The 15,419-nt window shown below is 31.6% G+C and overlaps 1 protein-coding gene across 5 annotated transcripts in view; it reads right to left on the reverse strand.

The window, feature by feature from the left end:
* LOC129942109 (filamin-A) overlaps positions 1-15,419 on the reverse strand; it is a 126,825-nt gene that overhangs the window by 96,831 nt on the left and 14,575 nt on the right. The gene's annotated exons all lie outside the window — the stretch shown is intronic.

Below are 15,419 nucleotides of genomic sequence, written 5' to 3' on the forward strand. Positions count from 1 at the left end.
GCCCAATAACCCTTACGACAACTTATGCAACACCATATTCTTTTCGTGAAATTTTCCATGTCCCATTCGCACATTTTGGTAAGAATGCTCTTGATATTTTCACGAGATCCATTTTTAAGGTCTTGAATCAACTATAGGGCTTTGGTATAGACACCATCTTTAAAGTAGCCCCAAAGAAAAAATTCTAAAAGTCTCGGTTACCAATTCTGATCACGTTATGAAGAAATATCACATTTAGATATTTTTTTACAAAATATTCAAAGTTTTTGAGTGAATTTTAACTATTTCAAAGCTTTTTTAAAGTTTGTATAATTCCATCCCTGACAAGTTTACTCGTACACAGGAATATTTGAGAGTTGTAAGTCACTAGGCCCTCTCAACGGACTGTTGCGCCACCTAATTTATTTATTTATTATCGTTCTAGTTTTATTAATGTTGTCAAGTGTCAAAAACTGACAGCTGACTAAATTTATATACACTTGTTGGTAATACCTTTAAATTTAATGTTCTTGCAATCATTTTCGACACAGGCGAATTTAAATAAAATCCTTAAATAAGAAAAATAAGGAATAAATAAAATAACTGATACAATACAAATAAATTTGATTTCCAGTTATTAATAATACCTGTTCCTTTTTTTTTATGTTAAAGCTCGAAATATAATAAACGTAAATTATATCGATAAGTGGCAATTTCTTCAAACAATGTGCAGGTTCTGAAAGCAAATTCTTTTCTCATTTGACATCTTTGTTAAGTGCACCTAACCTAGCAAACTACACTGTAGTACTTTTACATTAGGATTCAAAGAGAAATTCAAGTGTTCTGTTGAAATAAAGAATTTCAAGTAACTTTAAAAGTAGGAGTTTAAATTATTTACCATTAAGTATTTTACTTTGAGTTCGAATAGTTTCTTCTTATTTGGTTATAGAAGAATTTTAAATTTCACTCTTTTCAGAACAACCATGATTATCTATTATACGATTAGTGTCATTCTATCTGAATATAGATACTTCAAGTGCAAGTATTTCAAGTCAATCGTGAAAAAAGTTCAAGTTCGATCTTTGTTTATTTTGTATAGATGTTTCTACATTCATCTCCTCATATCATTCTATAAATAAAGAAAAATTCCGCTATCGAAACATCTTCATTTTTCTAACATACAGAGCAGGTACTGTAAAATCGTTGTTAGAGATTTCTTTTTAAAGACAATCAAGTTGAATCCAGGTGTCAATAAAATACTTAACTATAGACAACCGGCATTATTATTTGCCATAAACAAATTGCTATATAGGAATGTATGTTTGTATGTCATTAATGTGCGACTGGTTGATAAGCGGATCGTCAACTTTAATTGTTGATTTAAAAACAAGCTTATAAATTAGTGTTCCCGATGCGATGAGTGCCTTAATAATAATTTTTTTGTTTAAAACAATATTATTGAACTTAAAAATGTTCAAAAATTTTATCATGTGTGAAATAAGATGATTACTAAGTAAAGGATGTGTGTTATTATACGCGATGAAAAGGCTTCCAAGCTTTTTTTAGAGTATGAATATTGGAGGGGTTTGGAAGTTATAAAAACAACTAAATTGGCTAAAGGTTCTTGTTTCACGAGGGCCAACTTGATCAACATTCTAATATGGTCTTAAGTTGTTGAACATCGATTGAGAAATAAACTTTTCCACCTTCAATGAAGAGATGATTTCTATAATACTGTGTTTTTATTGATTTTGAACCAAAGTATTTGTATTCATTAAATAAATAACAATTAATTATATCACATGGTTAGATGTTTCATTTATTCTCAACTTTTTAATAGAAATATTTAAATTTATCACTGTGACAATATTTTGAGTAAGAAATACTAAGAAGGCTGTTGCAGAGATTGCAGAGCGGACTGACAGCAACAGTTTTGGAAAAAATGTCGACTGCTTCCTTGAACGAAAAATTCGAACAAGGTAGCTTAGTTGGTTAATTTTTGCAAGTTAGGCAGATTTTTCTTGACTAACTTTCCAGTTAACTTTCCAATAAAATTACTTTAATTCGAATTATTAATGTTTTGGCAGCTGGCCAATCAGATAATTGAAGCTTGCCGTACTTTCATGTCCCTCATATTGTACGAACCTGCATTATTTCTCGTTGTATACATTGAATTGTTATAAGAAATGTTTTACATATTAAAAGTTTGAAGTTCCAATGCTATCATAATTGTGTTTAGTCTTCCTCGCACCCTGTCAAAAATGTGTCCAAACAAAAAAGGCAACAAGTGTATTTTAAGCGACTTCTGACATGCTACTTTGGGTCTTAGGGCTTTTTTGTTTTGGTTTACAGGCACTCAAGGGGTTATTAATACGCTTACACACTAACGTTTTAAAACAGTGCTACCTTTCGGAAAATAGAAAAAGATTTAAAAATTAATTGGTCTTAAAATTTTGAATATTAAAATGGGAGGGGCAAAATCGGGCTCAATCATTTTTAAAGATTTTTTTTGGATCCTATCCAAAAGACTTAAACTTGTTTTAGGGGAACCTGCTAAAATATGCGAGTTATATTTAAGTTTTGGACGAATGAAGGCTTTGTAAATTAAAGTCAGATTAGAAGGGGTGCAAAATTTCTTGCACCGTTGGAGAAATCCTAAGGAATTAGCAGTATTTTTGGCAATATCGAATATGTGATCATTTCCAGGAGGCGTTCTGTGATTCACATGCCGAATGAGTAAATTAGTTTCCTGCATTAAAGTGATCCTCTTTGGTAGCTGCATTGGGCGTGGGTTACGCTTTAACTACAGAAGACAGCATTGAGTTCTTGAAGCATTAAATTTTTCACTCTTACTAATTCCCCATTGAATAATGCTGCTAAAATCAGAATTAAATGGGCTCATCATACTCTGCCGTTGGTAGTCCACATCCAAAAAACAAGGATTCAAATCTAGAAACGAATATGAAAAGCTGACGGTAGGTACTGTCATCAGCGAGACAATTAAGTGGGTAAGAAGTTTCAGACAAAAGATCATTTATAAAAATAAGGAAAAGTGTCGGAGACAAAACGGAGCCCTGGGGCACACCAGTTTATTTCTGGATATCAGATTTGAACCCGTCCAAGACTACTTGAATTGAAAGGTCTGAAAGGTAATTTCTAAACTAACGAAGAAAGGATTCATCAATACTAAATGCACGCATTTTCGATAAGAGAGCTTGGTGCCAAACTCTATCAAATGCCTTTAAAATATCAAGTGCAATAATCTTACTTTCTTGAAAACGATGTAAAGATTTGTTCCACTGTTCGGTGAGATGAACCATGAGATCACCAGTGGATCTATTGTAAAACGAAAGCCATACTGCCGGTCATTAAGAAGCTTCCGTTTCCAAGACATTTCTTGAGCTGATAATTAATCAGCGTTTCTATGACCTTAGAAAGAATTGCAATTGGACGATAGTTAGATGGTGAGGAGGATTCGCCTTTTTTAGGGACAGGCTGGACAAATGCAGTTTTCCATCCACTCGGAAAGAGACTTGTAGAATAGGACAGATGGAAAAGCTTACGCAGTGGTTTTGCCAGCATTGAAGAACACCTCTTCAGAACAACAGCGGGGATACTATCCAGGCCAGCGGATTTGTGAATGTCAAGATTTTTAAGTACTCTAGTAACTGAACGAGTGCGAAAGAAGATTCTTCCCATAGAACCGTTTACGCTTTCAAGTAAAGGCGGATTCATGTCACTCATTGGCAGAATCGAATTAACAGCAAACTGTGCTGCAACCAAATTGGCTTTACCAATCGAGCTAAAGTAGGGAGTGTCATTGGAAAGGAGCGTAGGAACTGACGATGGGACTATGTAGTATTTTTTGCCGTAATTTCTGATCATGCAAAAATTTAGTGCGTCGTATATGTCCGTTACAGGTCTTTCTAGATTGTTTGAACTTATTCCAGTTTTCCTCAGTTGGTTTGTCTTTGTAATTCCGGAAACTTAAATTTTGTTGCTAATAACCTCTTTACAGCTCGAATCAAACTATAATTTTTTTTGGGTTCGATAGATTTTACCCTATTGGGGATAAAATTTCTCATTCCACAAAGATTCAAGTTTGTAATCATCTCTGCACTGTAGTACACGTCAATATCGAGGAAGCATAGTGACCAGTTGTCAGTACCCGTGGCATGATGGTTAGTGCGTTGGACTGTCATGCAAGGGGTCTTTGGTTCAATCCCTGCCTGTGCCACCTTAATTTAAAAAAAATTAATTTTCGCGGGTACTGCCTCTTGCGAGGAATTGACAAATCTTTCAAGAGTAATTCTTGTCATGAAAAAGTGCTTTCTCAAACTAGCCGTTCGGATTCGGCCTAAAAATTGTAGATCCCTTCCATTCCTGACAACAGTACTCGCACACAGGAATGGTTGAGAGTTGTAAGTCACTAGGCCCTGGTTCACAACGGACTGTTGCGCCACCCCATTTGATTTTTTTTTTTGATAGTGACCAGTTAAAGTTCCTGAAGAATTCATTGAGACCGCCCCAGGTGGCTTTTTGCCAAACGGTTCTCGTAGATGTTTTAACTTTAACTGGGTTTTTTTGGCATGAGAAATGTGCAGATATGACACAATGGTCTGATAAGCCTAGAGGCGATAATACATTGACAGTATATTTATTAGGATCAGAAGTAAGAAACAAGTCTAGAGTGTTGGCGGATTGACCTGCAACGTCAGGAATCCGAGTTGGCTCGTCAACTAACTGAGTCAGGTGGTTTAACTCAGCAAAAATCTCGACATACCTTCCTTCGGATGTTGTCTGACCAGAATAGCGCAGCCACAAAGAATTGTGTACATTGAAATCCCCCGTAACAACGATCTCACTGCGCGGAAAATATGATACCATTCCCTAGATAGAGTCGGACAGCGCATTGAATTCGTAAGAAGTCGAATTGCTATCCATCTCTTTCTCACTTATCATGAAAAGTGCTTTCTCAAATTAGTTGTTTGTATTCAGCTTAAAACTGTAGGTTCCTTCCAACCCTGCCAGCATTATTCGCACACAGGAATGGTTGAGAGTTGTAAGTCACTAAGTTGAGTTAATTTATTGACCAATTTGTGTAATTATTGTGAACTAGGCCCTAAGTTCTCAACGGACTGTTGTGCCACCAAATTTAATTATTTTTAAACGGAAACATTGAAAATCAACATTCAAATTTAAACTTATCTTAACAAGAAATCAATTCAAATAAAGACGATCTTTCTCAAGTACCTGCATATATTTTTATAAAACTTACAAGTTCCGAAATTTAAAAAATCGTTTAACATTGGGCTGCAAATTGTGGGTACGAGAAGACACAATTAGTTGGTCTAAGACTTCCTGTACGTACCTATATAAATATAAGCAGCACATTATGTTAATTGTTTAAATAAAATTGATAAACAGTGCTCGATTTTATTTACATATTATATCTTTCTAAACATTGAGAAGGGCAATGAACTAGATATATTTTAATCAGTCATACAAACCAGACTTAATTTTGTTTTAAATCGATGTAATGTACCTGCTAATATATTGCTCAAAGCACTCTTTTTAAAGGCTAAAGGATCTTTTGTAAAAATCTATGTAAAGCCTGCATTTATTCCTCGACGATCGGCAAATCTTAAAACAAAATTATTGTAAGATATCTTCTTCGTCTGTCTATGAACTTGATTATTCAAATTGTCAATAATATCTAATCTTTTGTCTTTTAAATTCCTATTAAACCCAAGTTCTATAATTTTATTTAACTAATCACGACTAAAGACTACAAATTAAAAATGACACATTTAAATATAATAACAATATGCCACCATCACGATCACGAGTTCTAAAGAAGTAAATCACTATCAAAGAAATAAACTGGTTCAATACCAAAGTGTTCTTAGTGTGATGCTTCTACAACACACAACACACGTCTATCCTTAAAGATAAAAAGTTAAGATTTTCAATATTTTATTCAAATAAAACCAACAACAAAAAATATGCAAATTATTTTGATATTAATGATCTGAATTCGATGGATTATAATTATATAGAAAAAAAAAGGTATAACCTTTGATTTTAAATTAAGAAAAACGAATAGGTTCTCCATTAGTCTTAGACTGGATAAATAATTTGAAAAAGGTTAATGAACTTTTTTAGATTTAAAATTTGTTCGAAGCTAACAAAGACATACCTTTGAGTGGAAGTTTTAAAATAGAAGAAAATTATATGGCCTTGGCAATTATTACAACTTCAATCAACAATTAACAACTAAGGAAATTTAAAATTAAGAAAAGTGGTTAATTCGTATTAAAAACGTAAAGACAAATTATACTTTTCCATCTTTGACTTTTGCTAACAATACAAATTATTTGCATCAGTGTTTTCGAAGCCGGAGCTGCCACCTTACCAAAAAACTAGGAAATTCATTCAATTTCGAAATATTTGTTAAATATTGTTTTAATTTTAACAACCCTTTTTCTAGTTCTGTTGAATTTATAAACATGTTGATAAGAAAAAGGCAGTTGCAAAAATTGGCAACACAATATTGAAACAAAAATAAACCTATTTAAAAAAAAAAACTAAATGGCAACACTAATTACTGTGTTGTATTTGACACCAACAATTAGAGAATCGGTGAAAGAAATCCAAGTAGGTATTCAAGTTTAAGGTTAAATTTCAAGACGCAAACAGAAAGCATCAGCATCAAGCAACGAGTGCCAAGAAGATAATACAGAAAACAAGACTTAATGACGAAAATTCCAAAGTGCCACGACCACTACGAACGTCGACAACGGACGACCGACGGACGACGAACGACGGGCGATCATACCGGAACATCGACGACGGAGCAGAAGAACACAGGCCAAGCCAATGACGATCAGTATGATCCAAGAAGTGTATACTTTACTTCTTAACAATGAAGTTAGGTATCTTGTATGAACCCGTTTCCATCAAAAGCAATCAAAAAGCCGGTGCTATAGTTGTTGTTTGGTTAGCTGGTACTGGGAGCTGATGCGAGTTGGAGCTATGGACATATGGAGATAGTTTCTTTTGAAACACGAGCTGCTGCTAAGGCTGATAAATAATGTTACTTTAAAATCTTATAGAGATGCTTCCGATGACGATGATGATGTTGGCAAGTCGTAGATAAAGTTGGTATAAGATGGTAGGTAACATCTTTTCTACGATCAAGACACACACATGACAACCGGTTAACAATTTAATGAACTTCTTTAAATATCTACGCAACGCATAGAATGGAAGGTTGCTTTTGGTTAGGACATGGTTTTGATAGTTAGAGCTATAGAGCCAGCAGCTATTATATAGGGGTGAGGTATAAAGAATAAACTGTATAAGTGAACGGAACTGTTAAATGACATTTAATTGTTTTGCATCATCTGGTTTTTTAAATTGTAAAATTTTATCGTTAGTTCTTTTTTTTTGTTATTGCAAAATGAAACATTACATGGATAGTAGTTAGAACGGCACACGTCGAACAACTTTCTTAAGGTTTTAGAAATTGGCTACATGAAAATTCTTTTAAGCTTGAATCTTACATAGGAATGCATTTGAAATACAAGTAAAAGGTATTTTAGATACTTTAAGTACATATAGTTCGGAATATATTAATTAAACTTATTCGACTTTAAAGAGAAAAATTGGACGATTTAAAGAGACCGATGCTTTGGCATAAGGTAAAAAGGAAATCAAAATATAATTTTAGGTTTTGATTTGGTGTAACGGCCTTCTTTTGTCTTCTTCTTTGAATACTAACCACTAGAGTCTAGAGTGCGCTAAATATCGTATTAATTCAGTCTTTAGACAATAAGACAGACAAATTCATATTTATTATGATATTAACTTCTAAAGTTTATCAAAGTGTGTGATCAATTTTCAAACTTAAGTCCTTTTTGCCTAACGTCAAAGAATTGAACAGCTCCAGATGCTAAGATTACAAGCAGTATTATTAAAAATCGGTTTAAGTCAATGCCGAAGTAGAGCTTAAATCGTGATACTTTTCGAATTGATTCCGCCAAACCTTAACTTTTCTTTTTTGAATGATCAAGATCCGAAACTGCTTATGTAGTTTTTATTTGGTATTCCAAAATCTTTACAGTATACAAAATGACAGCTGTTAGATTTGACGTATAAATTGACAAGTTCCTAAGATTTTAGAGAACTACGTACTTTCAGAAACATAGGTAGACCAAGTTTCTTATGCAATTGTCTCGTTGTTACTGTAAAACTTTTGAGAAAAGAATGTTTGAGATTCCAAAAAGAAATAAATGTCTCCTGTTATTATTTTAATCTTCTGATAAAACCTTTAAGAAAATTCTTACAAATCTAAGAAATATAAACTTTCTTAGTGTATTTAGTTTGAAATCGAGAAGAAAATGTCTCTCTTTTCGGAATTCAGTCTGTTATTTTTCCCCCAAATGAATATTTTTGGAAAAGTCCGGAAGGCTTCTGGATTTCTAAAAAAAATGGACATAATCTATTGTCAAGTAGGTTTGCCAACACCTAGAAGGCGAGACAAGCTGTTCTTATTGAAAAAGAAATAATATAAATATTTTCCTAAACTTGACTCTGAACACATATTTATTTAATAAAATATATTCATTTATGTAAATTAAAGAATGAAACCAATTAAAATTTGTAGATCAATTCTTTAACACGGTTTTTCTGTGAAACTTAGTTAAACACAACAAACACAAGTTTTAAGATTGTAACATTCAAAGAGGTCTGCTTTTTTTCAAAAGAATTTCACCAAATAATTTCTTGAATTAAATTTTTGTTTAACTAATTAAACAATTGAAATGATGGCAGTCATTCTGAATTTTTAACTATCATGTTAAATAATTGTTCAGAAGTGAAATGATACTTAATTTAAAGTAAAAAATGATTTTTTTAGTGTATTTGTCTTTTTAGTTTTGTTGATTTATTTTTATTTATTTAATACGATCTGTAATTTTTTAAAATAAAACCTATAGACAGAAAATACAAGTCAAAAACTTCAAAGGTGGGACAGCTAAAGAAGAATTACAAATAAAGTTATGGCTCCATCGAATATGAACACAGAATTGGTATCTTGGCTTACCGAACATAAGATCAAGTTTGTACCAAATGCCAAAATGGTCAATTACGTGAGCTTTATGTCCAACATTCAGAAGATAATCGTTCCGAAGATTTAGTGCAAGCTCAAGATGTTGTGGCCTATAATGCTAATTGGGGCCAGATATGCAGATTCTTGAACAAATTGAAGTATTTTGGATTACAACATGGGATAGCGTCATTTGAAGGGACTATATCAAATTCTTTGTCACCGTTCCGCAATGCAACCTACGTAAGTACATACGAATCATTTGAAGCAAAAAAAGGGGATTTATGCTTTTGAACGAGCACGTGATTCAGTCCAAGTTAATACTGAAATCCGATTCCAATCTATCCGAAGATTCATGAAACACTATTCCAAAGCTGACATCTTTTAACATATTGATGTATTGACTACATTAGGAAATTTCCCGAAAGAATATGTTAGAGAATTTTGGACATCATTACTGCATTTCCGAAATTGTTGACAAAATTCTTAAAACATCATTAAGTATTGCCAAAACTTCTGTAAAAGGCTCACTTCTTAAAATGTTTGCAATCAAGTACTGAAATCGATGAAAAGCAAAGCATTGCATTTTTGTATGAACAAATCAAGTTATTCTCGAAATGAGACTTTTTAGTTTTGCTGACATTGCAAAGACTAAGTTTTGAATGAAAATTGACTGACTGACTGGTAATAAAAAAATACGACATTTTATCGAAAATGAAACAGATTTTTGGTTTATAAAGACGCCATTTTGGTAGATTTAACTGCTGCTGCATCATTGTAATGCTGCAAAGATTTATTTATGGATGGCGCGCCTGTAAATACCAACTTGTGGAATACAGGTTTCAAATGTATTCTCAACTTTCGAAAGAAAAATTACCCAAATTTTCGGATAAGGTCCGACTGACAACCCTATCGTAGCTATGAACAAGATTCTTGATAGATATCAACAAATTCAATGAGTTGGTATTATGATTTATCAACTATTGACATTTGTGATCGAATCTTATTAGGTTTTATATTTATTGTGTAATTTTTTGTAAGAGCGTCTCACATTTTCACATACAAAATTTTGTCTTTAGTTTCCAAAAACACAACAAATACTTCACAAGTGAAGCGTCAAAAAAGGGAGCGACCCACACTGATAACTTCCTATCCCGTCTGTCGATTTGCCTTGCTTAAAAGTTTGAAGATTTTCGTGTTTTGTTTAAAAAGTTCTCAGTTGAATTATTCTTAAACAAATTTAATATAACCTACAATATTATTCATATAAAGAAATAGTTTAGCTTGAAAATCTAGTTTAGTTAAATAGATTTTTAGTCGAAAACAAATTTTTACCAAATTTTTAAGTAGAATTTCTTAAATTCTTACAAATTGGATGAATGAAATTAATTTCAGAGATATCAAGAACCAAACATCATTTTTACAAAATTCGCGTACTATTTCTTGTAGATTTAATTTTTTTATGAAAAAACCCACTGTTGGATTTTTATTAAAAAAAAAAACTACATCGAAAACAATATTTTCTGTGAAATAAAAAAAGTTTGAAGACAATATTTTTAATTTTTCAAAAGCTATTTGAGTCGAAAGTAAATTTTTTCCAAGTTTTCGTATTGTTTTTTTGTTAAGTTTTTATTTTTTGTAAAAAAAACTGTCAATACGATTTTTCTCAAAATTTGACTGAATGTTGACAACAATGTTTTTTAAAAAAATAAAAGTAGTTTAAAGCCAGTATCTCAAAGTTTGGAAAAGTATTTAAGTGGAAAATAATTTTTTACCAACTTTTATAAATTACTTTGTTAAGGTTTTTGTTTTTCTTTTATAAAAAAAACTGTCAATTTTATTCTTCTCAAAATGTTGAAAATCAATTTTTGCCAACTATGATGTTTTTAGTAATGTTTTTTATAAAAAAAAACTGTCAATTAATTTTTTCTAAAAATCTTATCAGTTATTTTGATTTATAAAAAAAAACCGTTTTGGTTCATGATATATTTAGGGTTAACCAAAATGTTCACCTTTTTTTAAACTGCTATCTTAAAACAAACCACTCACGCCCTTTCTGTATCTTTCTGCCATATTATGTGTATAACAACATTGATTTGATGTCGATATCTTTTCTCCTTCTTGAGCTATGAACGACGAAAAAACGTCGAGAACGTACAGACGTACGTACACACGCACGCACAGACATCTTTCCAAAAATCTTTTATTACGACTCTTGGCACCTTGAAACGTCGAGAAATGTTTAAATTGTCAATTTGAAGTTAATAAAACACATTCACAATAAATATTTACCAATATTCACAATCTTTCTAAAATTAACAGCTGATACCCATTATACCAACTTATCAAAATAATTGATAGAAATTATTGAATATCAAATTGATACTCATAATAAGGCTGTGAGAAACAAGATCCGACTAGACTTTTGATAGTCTCAAAATCGACAAATGTCAGTCTTGTCTCGGTATCGTCTTCACCTCGTACAACCAGCTTTTTAACTTAGAGTACAAGTTTAAAGAACGACCCATATTTATGGCAGAAGATCTAGAAATTCGGTGCGAGTAGACCCGTAGCCATCTTCTTAAGGGATAAGCAAAAATTAATATTGTTTGAACGAACAAAATGTGCAACAAAATAAAGTTAATAGTTGTATAGTAAAACATATTATTTCATTCTTAAGGAAAATTTGAATATTTTTTTTTTCAAATACAAATGGTTTGCCTCCAACTGACTTTGAATAAATGAGGGCTTATTTTTACTTATTTTAAGGTTGTTTTGATTTATTTATAAATCCTGATTACAGAATGTAAGTGACTGATAAGTATTTAATATTCTGTAATTATTCATTCATTTTTTTCAATATCAGAATCGTATAGGTACGTACCGTATATTCAAACATATATACACATGATTGTTTTATCAATACCTATGTAAGTACTACCGTAAAATAATGTAAAACTCTTATCAGAACATTATTTATTTTCTATGTTGATTTATGTGTTTATGAATGCTTTCATTAATTTTAAAGAACTGATAAAATTCCAAGAATGACGTTGACCTTATTTTCAAAAACAAATTTGTACGTACAAATACATAATATTGTCAATAAATATAAAATCGTGTTGTTTTCAATCAATGTTGTTATTCGTATCGTAGGTGATTTTGATTTTTCTCTAGGTGCTGTGAAATCTTAAACCTAGTTAAATGTTCATCTGGTTTGAGTCAATGACACTATCGTAGTTTTTTTTTTTTTTTTTTGAATCCTAATCTTTCGCTTTTAGGTTAAGGAACAATAGTGGTTGGGTTTCTATTTTTTCTCGTAGAATATATTTTTTAATTTCACGTTTTTATCAAATAAATTTCTAGTATAAGTATTTGTCAAATGGCAAGAAACAAAATAAATAAAAAATTTAAAAACGTTGATTTTTAGCCAAAAAAATAATAAATGGGTCAAATACACCAATTAATAAACTGGTGCTTTTATAAACTAACATTTTTAAAAAAATGTATAGCACCTTCTTTTGTTAAAAAACAAAAATAATTCATAAAAAAGGAGAAGAAGAATCTCAAGATTTTCATAGTCTGCAAATCTGAACGTTTGTCGGTTCAAATAACACTTTCTAAACAGGTTTTATCAAAACATCACACTTATGACCAATTTCTTGCCGAAGTTATAAAATAATATCAAAACTTGATCAAGAAATTCTCGGTTTATCTTTTTGCAACGCCATTTTACAAATATTTAGAACTAAAGCATTTCTTCACTTCTAATCGTATCTAAAGAACTTGGTTTAAAATCATTTTGGAGTTCTAGGAATTTTAAATCGCGGTTAAATCGAACTGCGTTCTAATGTGCTTTTAGCTATTTTTGTAGGAGCCCGTAGCTGGTTCTGACTCAAACTTCTGACATTTTACAAAAAAACATTAAAAATATTTGTTTTTTTTTTTGATCTAGGATTTGGTTTTGATATTCTCACTTTTTCGAAATAAAAATTGTGTTTTCGTGTTTAATTAGATATCGTGCTTGCAATATATGATGCTTGCAATATAATTGATAGAAAGTATTATATTGAAAGTTTTAAGAAATTGTGTGTTCAGTAGATTCAGCAAAAAGATAATTGACGAGATGAAAAATGAAACAATATTGCTAAAAATTTAGTTATAATTTAAAAAGCTATTATCTATTTGTGCAGATTCAATAGCCATGGTCATTATAAACGATAATATGTTTGTTACAGGTTATCCATTCTGCGGATTCGAAAGTATAGGGCTGGAATTTGATATATGTCAAACTAGGTTGTTAAACCAATATTTGTATGGTTGAAAGTCTGACATTACGAGAAATAGTTAAACCCTACTACAAAAATGGTGATTCTGCCACAGCCACTTATCGTGCTTTGAACGAAGATTATAGTTTTAAATAATCGTTCAACTACGCAAGCAATTGGCAAAATTTTGAAGAAATTTAAAGAGACTGGATTAGTTACCGATTTTGTTTTGCTCGTACATTGAAAATATCGCTGCTGTAAATGAAAGCCTTACCGAAGACCCAAAAGTGTTGATTCCTCGTCATTCTCAGGAATAAGGACTGTCTTACGGCACATTATGGCGTATTTTGCATTTAAAGGTACTACTTCATCCATATAAAGCCTAGCTTAAACAACAATTGAAGCCATTTGACCATTCATAACGTCGTAAATACGTCGAATGGTTGCTTGAACAACAGGCGGTGGACGCTGATTCGAACAATTTTTTTTTCAGTGGCGAATCATATTTCTCACTCGGTGGGTATGTTAATAAACAAAATTGTAGTATTTAGAGTTCTGGGGTCCCACACACACATGGCGCACAACTCGAGCGAATATGGCTTTATTGCTAGAGATATTTCCTGGCCACGTAATTTCTTGTCATGTCGATTTCAACTGGTCACCAAGATCATGCGATTTGACACCGCTGTACTTTTTCCGTGGGGCTACGTGAAAGACCGTGCTTATGCAGATAATCTTTCAACTCTTGAACACTTAAAAGCCAACATTCGTCAACTTTTGTCTGAGGTACCGCACCATATGTGTCAAAAAAGTGGTCCAAAATGACCTTAACAAAATCGATGCTTGCAACAGTTCGCGTGATGGTCATTTAAATGATTAAGTTTTTTACACATAATGCCAACGTTCAAGCTTTATAATAAAGAAATATCATGAACAAAAATACCTTATATGTATTATTTTCGTTTACTTTTGAAACCGCAAATGGATTACCCTGTATAATGTCCATCCAACCCTTTGATGTTATAAATACTAAAACTAAATAAAGCGCACGAAAAGTAAAAAGTTTAATGATATTAAATAATGGGTTTCTTGCAGAACCTTTTACGCCTATTTAAGACTTCTTGCCAAGCCGTCCATATTTATGCATATTCTAAAAATTATTCAATTACTGCACATATATTACCCTTGTGGTCTTATATTTAATCCAAACCGGAATAAATATAAAAAATAGGCTATTGGAAGAAATAAAAGCATTGCTAACCCGAGTTTTAATATCCTAGACACCCAAATTTTGAGAGTCTAATAAATCGAAGTTTTACCTCAAACTGAGATCTTTTTAATAAGGGTTCTTTCGATTAAAAAATCGATTAAGAAAAATGAGTTCAAAGCGAAATCAAATTTATCAATAAACCAAGTTTTAGAGACTATAACAGTCGTTGAAGTTCGTTTGATTAAATTCAACTTTTAATTTATAATTTAATAATATATATTTCTATTGCTAAATATTGAAATTATTGAAGTTCACTACAAAAATGGTAAACATTTGTCTGTTTTACAAGAAAAGTTTCCTGACCGTGTTTTTTTCCCGTACATCAGCCAACGAGATTTTGTGATTTATCACCCTTAGACTGTAACTCAAAAAATAATTTAAAAATATCTCTGAAAACGTGCTTTTTTTATCTGCTCAGCAATTAATTCTAGATATTGTATTAACAAGTTTAAAAATCAGTACTTTTCGTTCTTATGATAAGACGCAATGTTGAATGAGTGTGATTTTTGCAGAATTATTAGAAAACCACAAAACATAATACCACAATTATGTTTTTTCAACAGAATTTTGGGAGAAAACTGCTGATAACATTTTCTTTAATAATAATGTGGTTTAAGAGAAGACCATTTGTTTTATTGGAACACCAAAAATATACAAAATAATTCAACCCATATCCATATTTCTCATAATATCACAAAAACATTTTTAAAACTTCAAGATCGTGATTGAAAGTCAGCTTTTAGATCTAGAAAACCCGAGTTTAACATTGTTTTTTATTACACTAAAATTTTCT

This window comes from Eupeodes corollae, chromosome 1 (genome assembly GCF_945859685.1).
Source record: "Eupeodes corollae chromosome 1, idEupCoro1.1, whole genome shotgun sequence".
Classification (NCBI taxonomy): Eukaryota; Metazoa; Arthropoda; class Insecta; order Diptera; family Syrphidae; genus Eupeodes; species Eupeodes corollae.